Below are 19,642 nucleotides of genomic sequence, written 5' to 3'. Positions count from 1 at the left end.
ATGGGAGCGGATACGGCAGCCTCTGTGAGGGGATGAGCGGGAACCACCAAGCACAGCCTGGCTTCCTGGGCTTTGAGGGGCTGGTCTCACCTTTCGGAAGATCCTAGCAGCTATGCAAGCATACTGGAGGGTCCCCCACCCTGAGGAGCTTGGCTTGAGAGATGAGGGGCTGGGCTTGGAGAGTTGACGGGACACTGGCGGGTCCCTTCCAGGCACTGTGGGATGGAAGCCAGATGCTGCTAGCCTGTGGGAACCTTCTGCTCTCTCTGGAATATGCACACATGCACTCCGATATGCACATGCACATGTACATGTGCAGAGCACATCACATACGTGTGCACAAGGGCTTCATTCACACACACACAGCACATGTGATCCCAGTACGTGTACAAGCATATGTGTGCACACATAATACATGTCTATACATGTGACCCATGCATAAAGCACTCACACATATACATCCATGTGAACACAACATATATGTGTACAAATACACACACTCATACATGTGCACGCCCACAGAGATTTCACACATGCGTCTATCATATGTAAAACTGGATTCGAGCACCTCTTACACAACACAAGGGCAGGATCTCAATCCTCTGCCTGCATACTGTGGACACAATAGAGCAGGGTGTCTTAGAGCTGAGGAAAGTCATTGGGACAGCTGATATGTGATGGAGGACAAGACAGTGATACAAGGTCCCAAGAGAACCCACTGGGTACCTGGCCCATCACAGCAAACAGCCAGGAGACAGATGTGCCAGCTGAGACCAGGACATGGCATGCACAAAAAAATCTGTCCACTTGCACAGCCCCAGTGCAGCTGTGCTGTCAGAGCCAGGTGGGGTGGGAGGATCCTTCGGCCTGGACCTTTCAGCCTCTGTGAGTGGCCTGAGGGTGAGACCCCAGGGGTCCCTCCCTCTGAGGTGCAGCCTGCCCATTCCTGCCTCACTCCAGTGCTGGTCACCTTCAGATGGGTAGCTGGCCAGCAGGAAGGCCTCTGCCCCTGCTTCTGTCCTCTGTGGCGTTGTCCTGGCCTGGGCTTGAGATGTGACACTGCTGAATACCATACAGAGACCCCAGGGCCTGGCCATACAGCCTCCAACCCCTCAGAGACAGTCCTCCTGAGGCACCAGGATGTCCTGCAATGCAGGTGCTTTTCCAAGCAGGGCTGAGAGCTGGTGGGGTCCTAGGGGAAGGTCCAGCACAGGGCAACAGGGGCGGTGCGCTCAGAAGGAAAGTGCACCGCCCCCGTAGGGAGCAAACGGGCTGCGCTCTTGGCTGAGCTGGGCACAGCAGCTGGTATTTCTCAGCACAGACTGGGCTGCCTGCCCTGCCTCTTGGGCTGGGGTTGTCACCTGTGTGCTCTCCAGACAGCCCATATCCTCGGGCCACCACCACGAGGCCTCCTATTGCAGTCAGGGCCTCCTGCTCTGCAGGGCCCTTAGAAGCCTGAGGGGCTCCCTGGGGAAGCCTCCTCACTGCCTCCTTCTCCTGTTGCTCCCGTTCTGGAGTCAGCCTTGGGCTGTGCATGGGTTTCTTTAGAATACCCCAAATCACTGGCATGGCTGTCTCTTCCAACTTGGCTGATGGCACAATCCCTGCGAGGCCAGCCAGGCAGTCGTCGGTGCAAATGGGGCCGGAGCGAGAGGCAGGCAGCCAAGACGGGCAGCTCAGAGCCTGTGAGTCAGAAAGAGACCAGGGTTCACGCCTCTGATGGCTGTTTGTCCCCACGGGCTGAGCAGCCCCCTCCCAAGGTCCTGCCCCTCTCCTAGTGGGAAGTGGAGACCCGCAGCCTGCACCCGCACACCCCTCACTCTCCTTGGGCAAAGCAGGGAGTGTTTTGGCTCCCTGAGGCCAATCTGGGCCAAACCAGTCAATGCTTCTATCTTGCTGCCCACCCCGGCAGCCACGGCGGCCAGGGCCCGGTAAATATTCACACACTCTGATCTGCCCTTCAGTTTATAAGACATAATATTTGCTCTTCTATTAGGAAAATAAGCAAGAGTTATCCTTTGAGGGCTGAGTACACATGGCTGCCCTTCAGAGGCGAAGGCTGCTCTTTCTAGACCATGTGGGCTGCAAGCCCTCACCCCCACGGGACCCTGGATGGCAAACCCAGGCCCCCTGGCTGACCTCGGCTTCCCAGGATGACCACAGGGGCTGCCAGAAGGGCTGGGCCTGAGATCAAAGCTGGAAGGTAGTGGCACTGGGTCACTGGGCATTGAACAGCTGTGTCCCAGGCTGGGTGGCACAGAGCCATCTCTAGGTCCCCCGCCGTCACACGGCCTTGGTGGAGAAGCAGTTCACAGCAGAATCGCAGAGACCTTTGGTCTGGCAAAGGCCTGCATTGATCTCAGTCCTGTTTCTTGCTGGATGTGACCTTGGGCATGGGCACGGCCTCTGCAGGCCTTGGTGACTCCGCCCATCTCGAGGAGTCCAGGCCACCTGGGTCGGAGTGGGAGCTGGCTCCCACCTGCTGTGGGGTGACAGGGCCTCTCTGGCCCTGCCTGCGCGGACCTTGCTTTGGTAGCTCAGCCCTGCTGGTTTCCATGGGAACAGGAAGTGGGGCCCGAACATGTGTGCCCTCCCAGGGACCTGGCTGTGATCTAGGGTCAGGGCAGGAGGAAGGGTGCCCTGACCCCTAAATCTCTTTTGGACCTGCTGCTTCAGCCCTGAGGTTACCCATTTCTGAGGAAGAATTTTGAGACTCCTGTTCCTAGCTGTGCGTGGGTGGGGGTGGCTGCCACCCACCTTCCCACGAATGGCATCTTCCTCTCACCCTCTGAGTTCCACGTGGGTTTGCTGGGGGCCTGGGCTGGGGAAAGGCAGTTATGTGTTTGTTTTTGGGCAAGAGAAAGGATTAGGTAACCTGAGTGGGCTGGGACTCGAGGTCAATCCCGTGTCAACCATGTGCCCCAGCAGGAACCAGCGAGCGACCAGAGGACATTAACAAGGAAGCGCGCTGGCCTGGTCACACGCACAGGGTGTCGCCGGCCTGTCCCCCAGCCCTGCCTCCACCTCTCATTTCTGCTTCCTCCTTCCTTGTGAGCAGCCTGCCCGGCTCCGTCCTAACCGATCTTTCCTGCTCCCCCTCAGTCTTCCGTGCACTCTCAGGGGCCCATCTCGAGGTGCCCGGATATTCTAGGAGGGCCTGACAGGAGCTCCACCTGGCCCAGCCTGGTTTCTGGGGGAGTGGGGAGACCCGAGGAAGACGTGCATCACACAGTACCACAGAGGCAAAGGCCGCCAAGGAATGGAAGTCTCCGGGTGGGCAGCTTTGGGGGGCGCAGCATGCAGCTGGTCTTCTCAGAGCCCAAGGAGTCCAGCACAGCAGGGCCAGCTCCTCCTCCCCAACCCCAGGACCTTCTTCCAGGAAAGGCTCCCCCTGGCTCCATCCTCCTGGACACAGAGCTGCAGCGGGTGTGTGAGGGGAAGAAACAGAGCTAGGCAGAAAGGTGATGAGGAAAACCGGAAATTTAAAATCAAACTAAAGGAAAAAAAGCCCTGTAGTTTCAGGACACAAAAGTTACTTAAGCCTTTTTCCCTTCCAGGAATCTCACTCAAAATTCTGCTCCAAGGTTTGAAGACCCCAGGAGCCCCACTAGGTCCCGATTTGCACCTGTGAGCCTCACTTCCTCCCTCGGACTCCGCCCTCCCGGAAGCAGCACAGGGGCAGGCAGCGAATCTCAGCTCCACACCTGGGAAATGATTTGCACCGTACACAGCCACCAGGTGGGTGACCTGAGGGGCAGAAGGACACACCCCCCAGGTCGCTCATCCTGAAGACATCCCAAGGCCCATGAGTATACCTCCCTTGGGATCCTAAGGTGCTGCCTCTCTCAACGGCCCACACTGTTTCTCTGAGTGGTACTTTACATTTCTGCCTTTTACGTCTCTCTGGTGCTCCCGAAAATTCCTTTTTTGCACCAAAGTCAGTGAACCTGCATCTTGGTTTCATGTGTAGAATGGGTGGCAGAACCTCCCGGGACCCAGTCTGGAGACACACGTCCCACAGCCGGGGGGCGGCTCCCATCCCTGCTCAGTAGACTGATCTCAGGGCCGTCATACACCTGGGAGCAGCAGGGTCATCCAATTGCTTATTTCAGAGGGCCACAGGCTCTTGGGACCTGAGCTGATGAGGAGGTCCTGCAAGAAGTGGTGTAAGATGCTCTCTTCTTCCACCAAGGGACAACTGTGATCCTCAACCCAGACTCCACGGCTGGAACCCCAAGGGCCAGGCCCGGACAGGGCAGCCTCTACACCTGCGGTGGAGCACTGCAGACCATGTGCCTGGGAAGCAGGTACTCCAGGCCCACTTGTGCGGCACCTTCCACCTACCCTCCAGGAATGAGGAGCTGGTCAGCCGGTGCCCCTCTGGGACACACTGAGAGCCGAGGTCCTCCGGGTTCCTTTCTCATGGAGCATCGATGCAGGGAATCCCTGTGCGCCTGAGCTGTAGATAGGGGACAGATGGGGACACACGGCAGGCAGCTTCCTTCCTGTCCTCAGCCTGGCTCTGAGCACCAGGCAGGACCTGGGGGCAAGAGAATCCCAAGAGGTCAGTGGAATAAGCCTGGAAACCCATGGGGCCGAGGGGCCACGTGGGGCAACGGGACCTCAGCGTCTCCTCTTTAATAATCGCTATAGATTTCTTGTTCGGGGCGCAGTGGGCCTGTGAGGACACGTGGGCACAATCAGCGCACCTTGGGTCTGGCTGTGGCTCATCCCGTTTCTTGGAGGACTGTCAGGAGGGGAGCTGGACGTGTCCACCTCTCCCCACTCGGTGACAACTGCTCTGGAAGGGGCCCTGCAGTCTGCGTCACAGAACCAAGCAGCACAGGCCACGTGCATGAGGGGGCCAGGCTTGTGGCAACTAAACTGGGGTGGCACCTGAGTTGGGGGTTCTGGGGGACTTTTATGCCACCACATAGGGCTCTTTGTTCTCAGCCATTTAAGAATTAAAACCAGCTATGGGTCGGTCAGACATGAACTGGCCCATTTGGCCCTCAGCTGTAGGTGCCACCTCTGATGCTCCTAATGTCACCATTTTATGGGAAATGAAAGGCACGGAGTGTGAAGGGACACATCAGAGCCTGTGTGACAGTGAACCCTCGGGACCAGCACCTGGGTGACCCTCAGCCAGCCTGCTTTCACCACCACTCACTGCCTCCCGGGCGCCCTATCTTTGGGGGTCAGGCTCAGCTGGCTCTGGTTCAGTGGGTGTATCCGTCTCTGAGCCCAGACTGTGACTACAGGGAAGTGCAGACGCTGGGGCCTTGAGGGGCCTTGGTTAGCTCCCTCTGCAGATCCAGAAGGTCCCACCATCAGGAGGAAGCACATGGTGGGAGGCCAGACCTCGGTGAATTGGGATCTTGTCTCTTTATACCCTCAAAATCTCCAAGTCTCACCTCTTGGGATTCCCTGTGGCACTAAAGAGACCCTGTCATCCCAGCACTCTAGGGGCTGAGGCAGGAAGGAGCCAAGTTCTGCCCTAACCTGGGCAACTTAGTGAGTGAGATGCTGTCTGAAAACAGAAAATAGAGTTGTAGATGTGGCACAGGGCAAAGGCCCTGGACTCAGTCCCCAGGACAGAGAGAGACCGAGAGGGGTCGTGCGAGGCTATGGCCAGCCTGAGCCACTGTTTGGTGGCCTCGCTCCCTGTGAGGTGAGGGACTCAGAGACAGCATCCCCCAGTAGGAGGTCTTTCCTGGTCACAGCTGCTGTGACCCATAGCCTGGGTCTGTCCTTGGACCCTGAGGCCACCTGTCCAGGAACCATAGTGGACCCAAGAGTTGGCCGTAGCACTGGAATATTCCAAAGGCCCCAGGATGTCTCAGGCTGCCACGTGAGATAAAAATCCCCAAATGTCTCAGGACAGAAAACCGCTTTAACCATCTGTGTCCCCTGCCCATCACTACGAAAGTACAATCATCCCGTGACCATAAACGTAATGACATCCTGCTGCAGGTCACAAACCAGTCTACCAGGAGCAGAGGTCTCTTCTGGCAAGTGGCATGTGTGAGGTCATGGACAGATAGACAGACAGATGATGGGCAACCTGGAGGGGAGCACAGGGCTTGGGGTCAGAGCTGTTTTCTGTGCCCGCAAGGCCGAGGGTTCAGGGCCACCAGCGCCTCCAGAGGCCACCCGGTGGTCTCTGGAGCTGCACTGTCCTCTGATGCACAGAGGGAGGCCACCTGCGCCAGCCCAGCGGCCCTTGGGGGCGGGCCAGGCTCCTCTCATTGTCATGGCCCCAGCGGCCTTGGTGGAGATGGAACTGCGAGCAAAGGAACGAAGGCCCTAGGCGTGGCTTTCAAACTTGGCGTGGTCCCTGAGCCTGGTGCGGCCCTTGCTTGCACAATATGTGTGCACTCAGACTCATTCAGGGGCCAGACCTGGCCGTCCACGTGACGGGGGATTGAGGTAGCTGCTTGCTACAGAGCTGGAAGCCTGGGCCGGCGCCTGCCACTGCTGCTGGCCTTGTGGAATATTCTGTAAACCCCCACGTAGGCAGAAGCCTGCTGTCCTGGGCTTCGTGCACTGGGGTAAAAGGGTCATTGTTAATGTTTGCTTTTCCAAGTCTATGTTAAAGTGGTCTCACATCATTGTTTTTACTACGCACATGCAAAGCGTGTGAGCCAAATCAATTTCCGAAAGTGTGTCACATTTCCATAACTGCTAACGCAGTCCATGCACAGATGGTTTAAGATCCTTGGGGGCAATGCAGACATAAGGTTGGGGCTCTCTGGCCATGTAACTGACCTGTTGTGGGTCAACAGAATCATGGAATGTTCTGAAGCAAGAGGCCCTGGGTCACCTTAGGAACCACTCCACAGTAGCTCTCTGTGCACCAGATTCACTTCTCTCCCCTCGTCGTCTTCACCTCCCCCAAGTCTCCCCTTCCTGCCACAAACAGCCAGAGTGAGTGCACATGTGCGCACACGCACACAGACACACACACGCACACACACACACACACACACACACACTCCCTCCCTCTCTGTGCCTCTGTGAGTGGCCCCACAGCAGGGGCTGTGGGGGCAGTGCCATGAGCTCAGGACACAGGTCAGGCCCCTGCACAACTGCAGGCCCGAGCACTCTGAGAGGCTTTGCTGGAGCCAGACAGAGGGCAGGACAGACAGCAAGTACTGGGGTGCAGGGTGACCCCACAGGAGAGAGCACAGGCCTTTGGGGGAGGGGACCAACCATCTTAGTTTGCCCCACAGAAGGGATGTGGGACTTCATTCATTTCTGCCCTGACCCACATCCCCGCCCCTTTTCATCTTTATTTTGAGACAGAGTCTTGCTTAGTCACTGAATTTCCCGGGCTGGGTTAGAATTTGCAATCCTCCTGCCTCAGCTTCCTAGGTGCTGGGATTTACTGGGCCTGGGTTAGGATGTGGGACTTAATGTAGACAAGGAACCCCAGCAAATCAGGACTGTGATGGGGCGGGTTGTGGGGACTGATGGTGTGCCCCGCCCCCCAGTCCCCATCTTTCCACAGAGCTGTGGCCAACTCCTGATCTATCCCCTGCCTGGGCACCGCTGGGACACCAGGCCCTGTGAGGCCTGGGCTCGGGGCTGCTCTTCAGCGCCCAGCCATGGCACAAACAGCATCACCTCTTAGGGGCTACAGCCTGGCCCAGCCAGTCTCCTGCTGAGTGTCAGGCAGAGACTGCCAGGACCAAGTGGCCCTTGGGAAGAGCAGGGACCCAAGGCCCCTTCTCGCTGGACAAAGGCCCATGTCGGTCCTGGGAGCCACAAGCACTGTCCCGACGTTTCTTTTAACTCTAAAAATAACACAGACCCTTTGACAGAATTCAAAAATGAAGAAAGTAAAGAGACAGAAGGAACAGCCCACTCCACTGCCCAAGACGGGCGGCTCAGAGGCCTCCCAACCGCTTCCCTCAGCCCCGCCTGTCCCCGTGCAGTTTCAAGTGAGGTTCAAATGAGGTAAACACTGAGTGTGCGGCCGGGCGCAGCCACACCTTCTTAGGCTCTGCGTTGGTGCACGTGGTGTCAGGAGCCCACTGCATTAATGCTGGTTCTGTCCTGTCCCATCCTGCCCTGTCTTGTCCTGTCCCATCCAGTCCAGTCCAGTCCTGTCCTGTTCTGTCTGGTTCTGTCCTGTCCCGTCCTGTCCCTTCTGGTCCCACCCTGTCCCATCCTGTCCTGTCTTGTTCCGTCCTGTCCTGTCCTGTCCTGTCCCGCCTGGTTCCACCCTGTCCCATCCTGTCCTGTCCCGACCCTTCTGTCCTGTCCCATCCTATCCTGTCCTGTCCTGTTCTGTCCTGTCCCTTCTGGTCCCACCCTGTCCTGTCCTGTCCCATCCTGTCCTGTCCCGTCCTGTTCCATCTGCTCTGTCCTATCCCATACTGTCCCATCCTGTCCTGTCCTGTCCTGTCCCGTCCTGTCCTGTCCTGTCCCATCCTATCTGATCCTGTCCTGTCCCGCCCTGTCCCATCCTGTCCCGTCTAGACCCGCCCTGTCCTGTCCTGTCCTGTACTGTTCTGTTCTGTACTGTCCCATCCTGTCCTGTTCTGTCCTGTCCTGTCCCATCCCGCCTGGTCCTGTCCTGTCCCATCCTGTCCTTTGCAACTCTCAGCCCTGCCATGGGTATCTTCGCTAAGCATAACTCACAATGGCTGCACAGTATTCTGCACACCAACCTCTCTCCTGCTGTGTTTGCTTTGCTCTGTTCAACTGTAAAAGTCCCTCCAGGGTGGATGTTTCTGTGCACAGACATTTCCCGAATTTCAGGATCGTTCCCAGTCCCAGGGCTCAGGTAAGCGCACCCCCAGATCCACAGGGCAGAGGGTGCCGTGATCCATACTTTCTGCAGCCCTCAGTGGGTCTTGTGTGTGCCCTAGAAACAGGTGAGATGGTCATGTGAGAGACAGAGAGAGAGACAGAGAGAGAGAGAGAGAGAGAGAGAGAGAGAGAGAGAGAGAGAGAGAGAGAGAAAGGTTCAGCGTGGTTCACAGCCACAGAGGACCCAGGTCGGGATCTGTTGGCTCTGTCACAGTGAGGAGTACACTGCCTTTTGTGATGGAGGAGTGAAGGACAGAGGAGGAGGAAAGGAAGGCTTCACAGAATGCATGCCCTGGGTGCCTTTGGGATGTCCAGGTGTGGGGAAGAACGTAGTGCTTCCATGAGGGGATGGCCGTGAAGAAGGACCCGTGGAGTCATCTGTGGGAAGTTGGGTGCCCCTAGAGACGATGACCTTAAGTGAAATCAGACACAGAAGCTTACATATCAATCACATGGTTTCTCTTAGATGAGAGACCTGAAGTATAAATAAAGAGAAAATTAAAAGACAGGTGACAGGAGGCAGGGAGGAAGATCTTTACAAAAGGGAAGAGGACCTAAGGAGGAAGGAGAGAGAGGAGAGGGAAGGGACAGATAAGGACCAAGCCGTGCTGCGCCCATGGACCAGCTGCCCCAGGAATGTGACCATGATGCACTGCAAGGGTGCAGTCATAAACATAAAAATGCTAAAAATGTGCTTTTAGGGGATTAAGAGATGGTAGGGAGGACGGGGGGATAAAGGGGAGTTAGGAGGTGTCGGGAACATGGAGCAGCTCTCAGCGAGGAATGTAAACATTATGTACTGCAGACATGCACTCCCGAAAAAATCGAAAAAGAATCACATTTGAGTCATATGTTTATTTCACTAAAGATCCTGGCACTGGCCTTCCCGGCCTGGGCAGCGTGGACTACCAGCCCCCTCGTGGCCGGTGGGGGCAGACGTGCAGGGACATTGTCTGGGGCTGGTGCCTACACCTCTTATCTGCCCATAATGAGCAGAGGCTCCCAGGCGGACGTGCCTAATGACAGGCCAGCAGGGTGCCCTACACAACAGCCCAACGTCAGAGTCCTGGGCTGGCCATGGGGACCCTGTGGTCACACAGCTGCGGTGCTGGGGTGTGTACACCACACCACTCCTGGGCCAGGGAGTCCAGGGCGTCCAGGAGAGTTCAGGGAGTGCAGGAAGGAAGTCATATTCCATCAGGGACAGCCCAGCCCCTGGGGCCATGTCTCCCACCCCATTGCTGCCATGTCAAGCTCCCCATCTGCCATCCTCTGTCTTTCCTGCGCAGCTATCTGCAGCCACTTGGATCCCGCCCTTACAGGCCAGCCCATGTAGCTGCCCCCAGGAAAACCTCCCTGCACCTCAACTTTGCCCCCCTGCTGCCTTTGAGAAGGATGACCCACTCTTTAGAAGGGGCAACGAGACACGCCATCCCTCTCTCAGGGAGACCCGATCACCACCCAGCAGAACCGTGCTGCATCCGAAGGTCAGGGTCACAGGGACCTCGCTCTGCAGAAGAGCACATGGCCGGCACCACGAAGAGGCTGTTAGAGCCCGTGCGACTGCCATAGGGACCTCCAGAGGCATCTCAGTCTCCAGGAGGAAAGGGAGTTCCTCGGTGGCCTTTGCAAAGGCTGTAGGCACCTCTCCCAAGGGAGCCGGTGGGCTTCAGCTGAAGGAGCTAGGTTGGAGCAGGGCCACACTGGAGTGGAGACACAGAAAGAACTGGGACCAGCAAGTGGTGTCAGGCAGCTGCCCATTCAGAGCTGTGTGGGAACCAATTTGTTAGCATACACACACGCACGCGTGCCCCCCCCCCCAACACATACACGCGCACATGGTAAGTAGCTATGGGGGTTTTCAAGACTCAGCTCCTGCTGCAAGAAGCTTGCACAGCATGGATCGCAAGCTGGGAATGAACCTTGCTTCCTGTTTCCATCCCAGGTTCCTGCAGTAGCACCGAGCGGAGAGGAGTTTGGGTGTCAGGAACTGCCCAAGGGTCCCCAGCAACACAGGAAGAGCCAGTGTCCCCGGGGGATGAACTTCAGAGCAAGCAGAGCACAACCCCACAGGGGACTCTGGGCTCCTAACACGGAGCTATGGACGTCCACGCCTGGCATGTGACACAGCCGTGTGTTGCCTGGGTGCCCCGATCCTGTGGGCCTCTCAAGAGAGAGTAACGTGCCTGGCTCTGCCTGGTCCCCCCAGCCCTCCCTGCGACTCACCCATGCCCAGGGTCCACCCACTACCACCCGCTCCTAGCAGAGGCCACATCAGGGCCAGATCAGGGTCAATAATGTAGCCCGGCTCTGCCCAGTGACACAACTTCCTTCCGTGTCTACTTAGAGCTAGGAAAGGGAAGATTCACCAGGTAGCTGCTGGGCAGTCAGCGTCTCTGACCACAAGTGTGTGTGACCCTGGGCCCTGAGCAAAGGGCACACAGGAGTCCCAGACCCTTCCTGCAGCCCACGGGTCCCTTCTCCCCAGAAAGGGCTCCATCAGATCCTCAGGGGAGATGTGGATGGGGCCCCTGGGAGCTGGGATCTGCTCTGCTGTGCAAGGAACAGAATTTCCTTCTCGGCCCCATCTCTTGATAGCATATGATGCTGCGAAGGTGAATTTACCTCTGCAAGCCTCAGTTTGCTTGCTTGGAAAGTGGGGGAGTGGGCTTGCTCTGTCGGGCAGTGCCTGTGATGATAAATCACTTCCATAGCTGTGACCCTCCTTGGTGTCCCATCCTTCATTCACAGGTAACTTCTGTTTCTCATCAGCACCCCAGGCCCTGCCTGCTAGGCTCCCCTCACTCACTGCCCTTTGTCCCCAGGGACATCAGGCAGTGGCAACACCTGCACAGGAGTCCAGGGGCCCAGGGGCTGCAGTGACTCAGGTCTCTGGGCAGCATCTTCTGTTCTATATGGCCAGGGGTCTTAGAGGGACTGCTCCAAGGAAAGCCGCCTGCAGATGTGCTTTGGTTTCCCCGCTTTCACTGTCCTTGCAAACAAGGACAGTAATCAGTGCACCACTGGCACAGTGAACCTGGTTAGTAAGTCCTGAAGGCCTGCGCCCCTTTTGATTCCCCCAGGCAGGGGCCACATTTTCTTGGTCCCCCATTTCACAGAGATGCCCAACACAAGACCTGAAGGTGCCCAACCCGAATCTCAAAGCGCCCCCCAGCTATCATCCAGGTTTCCAAGTGTCACCATTCATCCAAGTTCTTCAAAGAACGCCAGGAGATGGGAGACACATGTGGGACACCCCGAAATGCGTGCATGTCATCTCAGAGCAGGCTCCATCGCCAAGTCCAGGAGCCCGGGTGGAAAGACAGACAGCATTACTTTCCCTTCCATCATGGCGGGCAGAGCAGCCCTCGCACCTGAGGGGCCATCAGCACCCTGATGGCTGTGATGCTGCAGAGACAAAGGCCAGCAGAGACTGCCCTTGCCAAGTGGCACTTCATCCAAGTCTCCTGGACAAAGCAAGCCCAGCCCAGCCGCCATAGCCGCCCAAGGCCTCCCAGTGGCCCGATCTTTTCTTTCATGTCAGTTCCTAAACTCTGGACATCGTAGGAGGTTTTCTGTTCCAGAGCTGTGGGCTGAGCCCTTGTGTCTCAGGGTAGGCGGGCAGGACCCCTGGCTCTGATGGCCACACTCAGGAGGGTCGGCCCAGGGCAGTGGGTCCTGGAACAGACAGGGTGAGTGGCCTCCTCATCCGTGGTGTCCCGTCCTCCATGTGTTCAGAGGACAACATCCATATAAATAACCTTAGCTCGGAACAGGGTGGAGTTGGGAGGGGGACAGTGTCCTCCAATACGACAGGACCGGAAGCCACTTGTCACTCACCGATAGCATCTCACAGGTTCCTTCCTGGGCCAGGAGAGCGACAGAGCCTTGGGGGCCGAGTCAGGGAGCCGCTCTGTCCTAAACTCTGTCTTCCTTGTAGGAGCAGGACCTGTGACCCAGCAGCCCTCAAGAGGAAGGACACGAAGGGCTTCAGGGCGCAAAGCCCTGCTAGCACTGGACACCCACCACTGCCTAATTCCAGCATGATCTGAAGTTCTGAATCATGCCTTGGAAGCTTCTGTTTGTTTTCCGAGGGGAAAATGTCCCAGCGGGGCGGAGGAGGGGACTTCTGTCCCTGAGTATTTCTCACGGCCCTCTTCCTCCCTCTCATGTCATGCATGTTTTCTGACACAGCCCCTCTGTTATCACTCAAGGTGTCACCCTGCATCTCCTCTTCTCCATGGTCACAGGACTCTGTCAGTGAAGCTGCATCCAGCTCACTCCCACCTGGCTCCCATCTGCTGTGTCTCCATAGCCAGGGCTCTCTCAAAGCCCGGGGGAGTCACACAGCTGGTGGCAGGCAGGCACCTCTACTTGTCGTCTGGGGGCCACCAACTTCCCCACGCTGTCCTTAGAGCCAGGGGATCTTCCTTCCCCATGCTGGACACATTCACACCTTCCTAGGAAGCCATCTTGGTTTTTAAGAAGCAGAATCACACAGTGAACGTGCTCAGGAAAGTGGCTGCCAGTGTTGTCTAGCAAATGAAGGGTTTTTAATTTTTGGCCAAAAAAAACAAAAAATTCTTTGGAAAAATGAATAATCTCATCCTAACTTGTTTAAGAAGATGAGGGTATGGTCAGCTTTCCAGAGGGCCCCCCTGGATTCCATTCCTGATAGGTGGATTCCATTCCTGATAGGTAATGACGAGGTCACCCTAAAAATTCTGGCCCTCACTGGGCCCCTGGAGGACACTGCTCACAGATGCACTGGACTGCAGATGTCAGCTGGATCTGTCTGGGCTCCCCGCTGTGTGTGGCCACTTTGATTGTGATGGTGTCACAGACCTTTTCCTGCAGCCTGTCTTTGACGTGGATTTATGGAATCCCTCTCTGGGTTACAGGCTTCCAGTTTCTCTCTGTGCTGGGACCATGGTCCTCAGTCTGTGCCCAGAACTTTGTCGATGGCTTCTGAGGCCCACTCCCTGGACACACCAGCTTAGCTAATGGTGGAGGGCGAGAACCTCTGGCAAATCGTCCTCTTCCATGTGCCATGGAGCGAGAGGGAGATGGGCATAAGGCAGCTGACCGCTCCCCCACCATGATTCTACCCTAAGGAAACTTCCAAACAGTGCAAAGTACGTGTCCTGGCATCAGGCCCTCAGTAAGATGCCTAGTAATGCATGGGACAGAGGAGAGGGCTCAGCTCTCACAGAGGCTGTCCTCACCACCCCTGGCTTGTCCAGCGCTCCTGTGCAAGGCCAGGCCTGGGCTGGGTGTGGTCACAGGCCCTGAGCAGAGCCACTGTGTGCAGACATGAGGCATCCCCAAATCATGCTGGTCTGACTCACTGGGGCAGCCAGTCTCCGCTGCCAAATGTCTGTGCGATCTCTGGGGTACCTGGGGAAGCAAGCAGCCCTTTCCCGAGGGGACATCCCGCAAGTGGGCAGACAGGAAACTCGATTTGTTCAAAACAGAGGTCAGCAATAGCACCCCTGTCCCATGGTGTGCCTCTGTGCAGGCCTTTGCTGCGGGGTCTCAGGAGCACAGACCGTCTGACTCACAGCCAGTTCAGGCCGGTGAAGCAAAGGAATCTGGCCAGCTCAGCTCTGTCAAACCTCAGCACCCACAGCTCTCCGAGGTGAGACCAGGCTGACCCAGGGAAGGTGGTAGCTGTTTCTGCTTGTGTCACGAGATAGGATATGATGTCCCACTGTTGACTACATTGGTGTGGCCCAGATGAGGTGAAATTTCCGGGAACTCTTCCCTCTTCTCTTAGTTCCCAAGCCATCCATGGTCAGTGCAGAACTGCTGTTTGGAAGCAGAATGAGAGGACAGAAAAGGACTGAGAGGAAAAATGGAATGGCAGCTGGGACAGACCCAGGGCTGGTGGGAGGAGGGCAGAGGGCTGGATTTGCTGGGCAAGGGGTCGCAGGGGCTCGGTGACTTTAGGACACCCACCACCCCAGCCCTGAGAGTGGATGATCTGGGGTAGCAGGAAGGTTCAAGTTGGCTGGAAAGTCATCTTTGAAGGGACACACAGGCATCCTGGTACTACCAAGAGGTGACAAGAGGGTGTCACAGTCGCCTTCAGTATCCACTGGGATGAGGGGGGGTCCCAGGATGCCCTTGGATATCAAAATCTACAGACACTCAAATCCCTTCTAGTTAATGGCACAGTGTCTGCAAAGAATGTAGGCACATCTTCCCACCTCCCTGAAATCACACCCGATGGCTTCTCATTCCTAGTCCCATGCAAATGCTGCGTAAATGACGAGACGCTGAGAGAGTGGGGTAAGAAGTCGGCCCAGGTTCCGGCAGACTGGCTCCTGCTCCCCTGCAGCTCCCACCCGCAGCTGGCTGACCAGCAGGTACTAGTGCCCACTGTATACAGTGCCGCGTGAGCTCCAAGCATTCCTGGGAGTGCCATGGGCTCCTCAGGGGCAGCAGAGGGAGCAGTGGATGTGGACTATGGGGTCCACAGCTGCCAGTGGAGGACTCCAAGCTCAGAGAGGGTGTGTGTGGTCCCAGCGCTCACTGGGCTACCCTGGGGCTCTCTCCTACCTGAGAGCCTGCTCAGCCTCCCCCCACACCCGCCAACCTGGCCTTTCAGGATGATGGTTTTCCAGCCAACACGGCTCTGGCCCACTCGAACAACAAGAAGGAAATAGGCTCTTTCTTGCCGGAAGTTAAACCTTAATTAGCTTTTCCTCCCCAGTTGGAGACCTGAGGGCCTGGAACCACTGAGAAAATTATGGCTGAGCCTGGTTCCCAGCCGGGACTGTGTGTGCTGAGGAGGGGGCGGGGCAGGCAGAGGGAGCCTCTTCATTAAGGATGGATCTCTCTGGACACATCCACCAACAGGGCCGCTGGAGGCCAGGCTAAAAGAATCATCTGTGTTGCTTCAGCCAAAGAAACCTCAGCCCAGAAGCATCAAGCGTATTCCCACAAAGGCCTTTAATTATCAGAGAAGGCTGGCGATGCATTTGCATTTTAATTAAGGTTAATGAATCATGCCTGACTCGGCAGGCCCTCCTCCCCGCTGGTGGAGGAATGGAGAGAAAGCTACAGTTTAGACAGACGGGGCCCTTGTGCCAGGCAGGCCCAGGGAGGCCCCAGCGCGTGACTTCAGGGAGGATGGAGGACCCTGCAGCCTGCGGCCAGGGCTCTGTCGATCTGAGTACAGTTACAAAGCCCCAGGTGCCAGAGAACCTGACCTTCAACAAGTTCTTGGTTAAGTTTCAGCAATGCCTGCTTTTTTAACCGAGGACTTGTCAGGGATGTCACCCTGCTGCTGTGTGCTGTGTCCCCTGGTTCACCTGAGCACAGAAGGCTTTTGTCCCAGATGACACTTTGGGGACTAAGACAGGAGTCCCTGAACGGGAAGACCTATGATCAAGGACAGCGCCCCTGTGTGGGGTGGCTGAGCAGGTGACAGGAGCCAGGGCTGTTCCGGGGTGGGGTGGGGCGGGGGGGAAGCATACCTGTTGGTGCCAGGGATAAGTGCGTCCAGATGGGGCTGGGTTGGGGCACCTTCGGAACAGGGCCACTACTATAGGCTCTGTGGGGGACTCTGCTGGCACAGGTGTCACAGGCTGATCTGTGAGTGCAGCGGGGACAGCGCCCTGCAGAGCTGCAGTACATGGAGGAGGAAGGGGTCAAATGCCTTTCTCCGGCACGGGGCCGGTTTGTTTGTTCCCCAGGTTGCTCATCCATCTTTCCTGTGGATGTGACATTGTTCCAGTTGACATATGACATGGGTTGGGGTTGGGGGCATCACAGGGTTTGGGAGGTCACCCTTTCTCCTCTGCCCTGTCCTATCACCAGGCAGGGAGGTCACCTCACCCACCTGGAGACTGGCGTTCTGTGCCCCACCTTGCAGGCAGATTAAGTCTCTGAAAGCTGGAAAGACTCCAGGGTGAAGGGAGGCCAGCAGGAAGGGAGCCCAGCAGGTTCAGGATGGACTGGCTAGTGGCAAGGGCACTGGGTGGCTGGCTGGTGTCTCTTTGTCCTGTGGTGGCCCAGAGGTGACATTGCAAGAGATCTCAGAGCTGAGGGGACTCACCTTCCAGCAATCATGTCGGGAGCAGCTTGGAATTGGGTTCCAGCTTTCCCAGGAGACCAGCTGGTGGCATGGCAGGAAAGGACGAGGGCCTCGTGTCCAAGACAGTGATAAAGCTAGGAGGGACAGGGCAGTTGGGAGGGCGACCGGCTTTCCACAGAGGCCTGCCTCCTTGCCTGGGAATTCCGATTGGCATCCAGCTCCGCCTGTCAGCCTGTGGGACACTTTCTGAGCCTCCGAGGATCTGTTGTGTGGGCCTTGTCTTTCATATGGGGTCTCCCAGGCTCACAAGAGGCTGCCAAGGAGCCGGAGAGGGGCTGTGAGCATGAAGTGGCCCGGACAGCTCCTGCTCAGTGGTCTCCTGGGTACCCTGGATGCCAGCCTGTTGAGGGGACCTCTCCCATGCTCTGCCCAGGAGGGTCCTCCATGGCCATCTGCCCAGTGGGGTTTAGAGCTGGCTCGGTCATGCAGGGTCCCAATGGCATTTCTCCTATGGCCCTGCCTTCAGGGTCTTGGTGTCCCCTCTTCAGAGTGGGCTCCTCCCCTCCTCTTTCCCTCCCCACCCTATCCCCTTCCTCCCCTCCTGATCCTCCCCTCCCCTCTCCCTTCCCCATCTTCTTCATCCTCCTCCTCCTTCCTCTGTGGTGCTTCACCCCAGCCTTGTTTTTAGTTTTCACTTTGACACAGGGCCTGGCTAAAGGGATGGCATGCTGGGATTACAGCCGTGTACCACCACATCCTGCTGGCTCCCGTGCTCTGCAGGAGGGGAATCACCCTGAAGGTGCACTAGATCAGAATAGCTCTGCAAGCACAGAATCCAGACTGCTTACCTGGGAGAGGCCACAGATCGCCTCCCACCACTGGAGGCCCAGGTCCTAGATGCTTCAGGCATGGCTGGATCCAGGAGACAGCGTGAGGACACGTGCCCGATGGCACCTTTGCACGATGGCGCTGGACAGCCTGGCCTGCAGCCCCTGGTTTAGGGCTAGAGGAAGGAGGAGCCTGTCTTCAGGAGGGTACACACAGGCCCAGCCTCACCCACGCCGGCCTTGTGTCCATCCCACATCCCCGGAGAGACCTGGGGCTTGGTGGAGCCATGTGCTGGGCCAGGGGGCTCTGCTTGGCCAGCCAGGTGCCTGCTCAGGGTAAGGAGTTGCTCTGGTCTGAGGGGAAAGAAGGGCTAAGAGGAAGGGGAGCAGCTGGGCCCCACAGGAGGTAGGCAGACAAAGCTGGGGACATCTTGGAGGGGGCGGCAGGAGGGAGGGATGCAGAGGCGGGAGTCTTCAGAGGACCTGACAGCCAAGCCTGGTGGCAGAGTCACATCACCATGGCAACAGCAGCAGCAACCCGGCCTTTACTGACTCTGTTCTCCATCCTGAGGTGGCCCTCGGCCTGCTCACTGAAGGGCTCTGTCACTGGGGACTTGGTTTCCCTAGGGGCACCCAGGTCCTCGGTCCTTCTAGCTCCTGCAAGAGAACTGTGGGATCAAGACAGGCAAGGGGTCCCTGTCACCCCTCTGTCCTCATAGGCTTGTGAAGGCTGAGCACAAAGCACCACTCCTGGACACTGGGACATCTTCAGGGAGAGTCCAAGTCCCCAAGACCCCTGAGGTCAGGAGCCATGACTACCACCTTCAGGAAGTCCAGAGTTTGTTGGCAGGGTCCCATTGGCATGGGTACATGGATGACCAGCAGCGGTGTGGATGGCCAGAGGCACATGGGCACCAGAGAAGATACAGATGATTGGGGGACATAGGTGGTCTGGGCACATAGAGCCTAAGGGCACATGGATGCCCAGGGTCTGCCTAAGAGGCCTTGACCCCCATCTCTGGGGGACAAGAGGTCAGGGTTCCCCATCCAAGGTCTCCCAGGTGAGTACCCCAGGCACAGGGAGTGGGTGCAGCCTCCAAGGGCAGAGCCCTCCTCTGTCCTTGCATGCACAGCAGGACCAAGGCAGCCCTTGCACCTTGGCCTGGGGGTAGAGAGGACAGAACACGAGTGGGCAGGACTGGCTCAGGAGTGGGGACCCAGCTAGGGGACAGGTGGCAGGCAGTGCCCATGGCCTCTTGGGAGTGGCCCCTGGCTGAGCAGCCTCCTGCCTAGAAGGGATGAGTTTCCAGGATGCAATTGACCCTGGCCTGCCACGGCACTGGCCTCTGAGCCAGCTGTGTGTGCGTACTTGTGTGTGTATGTATGTGTGTGTGGTAAGCACCTTCCCTAAAGTCCCCCTCTCCAGGCCCCCTGGGCCCTCTGCCTTACAAGCATGCACACATAGCTGCCCCGTCCAGTGCTAGGAGGGGGACCTTCAAGTGGCAATTGGATTGAGAAGTCCTAGCCAGAGGTCAGCACTTGATCCCTGGAGGCGGGGGAGAACTCATTCTGTCCCACTCCTCACCCAGTCTGGGGTGTCTCCTTACAGCTCCTGCACAGGCTTCCCCTCCCAGCGCAGGCCCTGTCCAGGGATTGGAGACAGCAATGCCCAGGCCTGGCCCTGATGTTCCCTCCATGGCCCCTCCTCATGCTCACATTACACATGGTCCCTGCTGGCTGGAATGCATCAGTGGGCAGCCCCAGGGACACAGGGCTGCCTCTCTCCCTGCATGGTGACTGTCACCGTGGCTCGGGAGGCCACACTGGGCTTGAGAAGGCCTAGAGCCTAGGCCTTTGTCCCAGCACGGCTCATCAGGTCACTCGCAGCCTGGACTTGTGTCCTCACCCTCCACGCCTTGATTCTGGGGAAGCCATGCCATGTCCCTCCTCCAGATGC

General features: G+C 57.4%; 2 long non-coding RNA genes across 2 annotated transcripts; one reads left to right on the top strand and one right to left on the bottom strand.

The window, feature by feature from the left end:
* Positions 1-538: 538 nt before the first annotated feature.
* On the bottom strand, positions 539-2,890 carry LOC134470435 (uncharacterized). Its single transcript, XR_010039316.1, has 2 exons — positions 2,140-2,890; positions 539-1,683 (listed from the first exon to the last, which is right to left on the bottom strand). It is a non-coding gene; the product is annotated as an uncharacterized LOC134470435 (long non-coding RNA).
* On the top strand, positions 2,697-6,171 carry LOC134470436 (uncharacterized). Its single transcript, XR_010039317.1, has 3 exons — positions 2,697-3,461; positions 3,558-3,738; positions 4,193-6,171. It is a non-coding gene; the product is annotated as an uncharacterized LOC134470436 (long non-coding RNA).
* Positions 6,172-19,642: the final 13,471 nt, after the last annotated feature.

This window comes from Cavia porcellus, unplaced genomic scaffold (assembly GCF_034190915.1).
Source record: "Cavia porcellus strain 051 isolate PalLab524CR breed Dunkin Hartley unplaced genomic scaffold, mCavPor4.1 scaffold_15, whole genome shotgun sequence".
Classification (NCBI taxonomy): Eukaryota; Metazoa; Chordata; class Mammalia; order Rodentia; family Caviidae; genus Cavia; species Cavia porcellus.
This window is presented reverse-complemented; position numbering and strand designations above follow the sequence as displayed.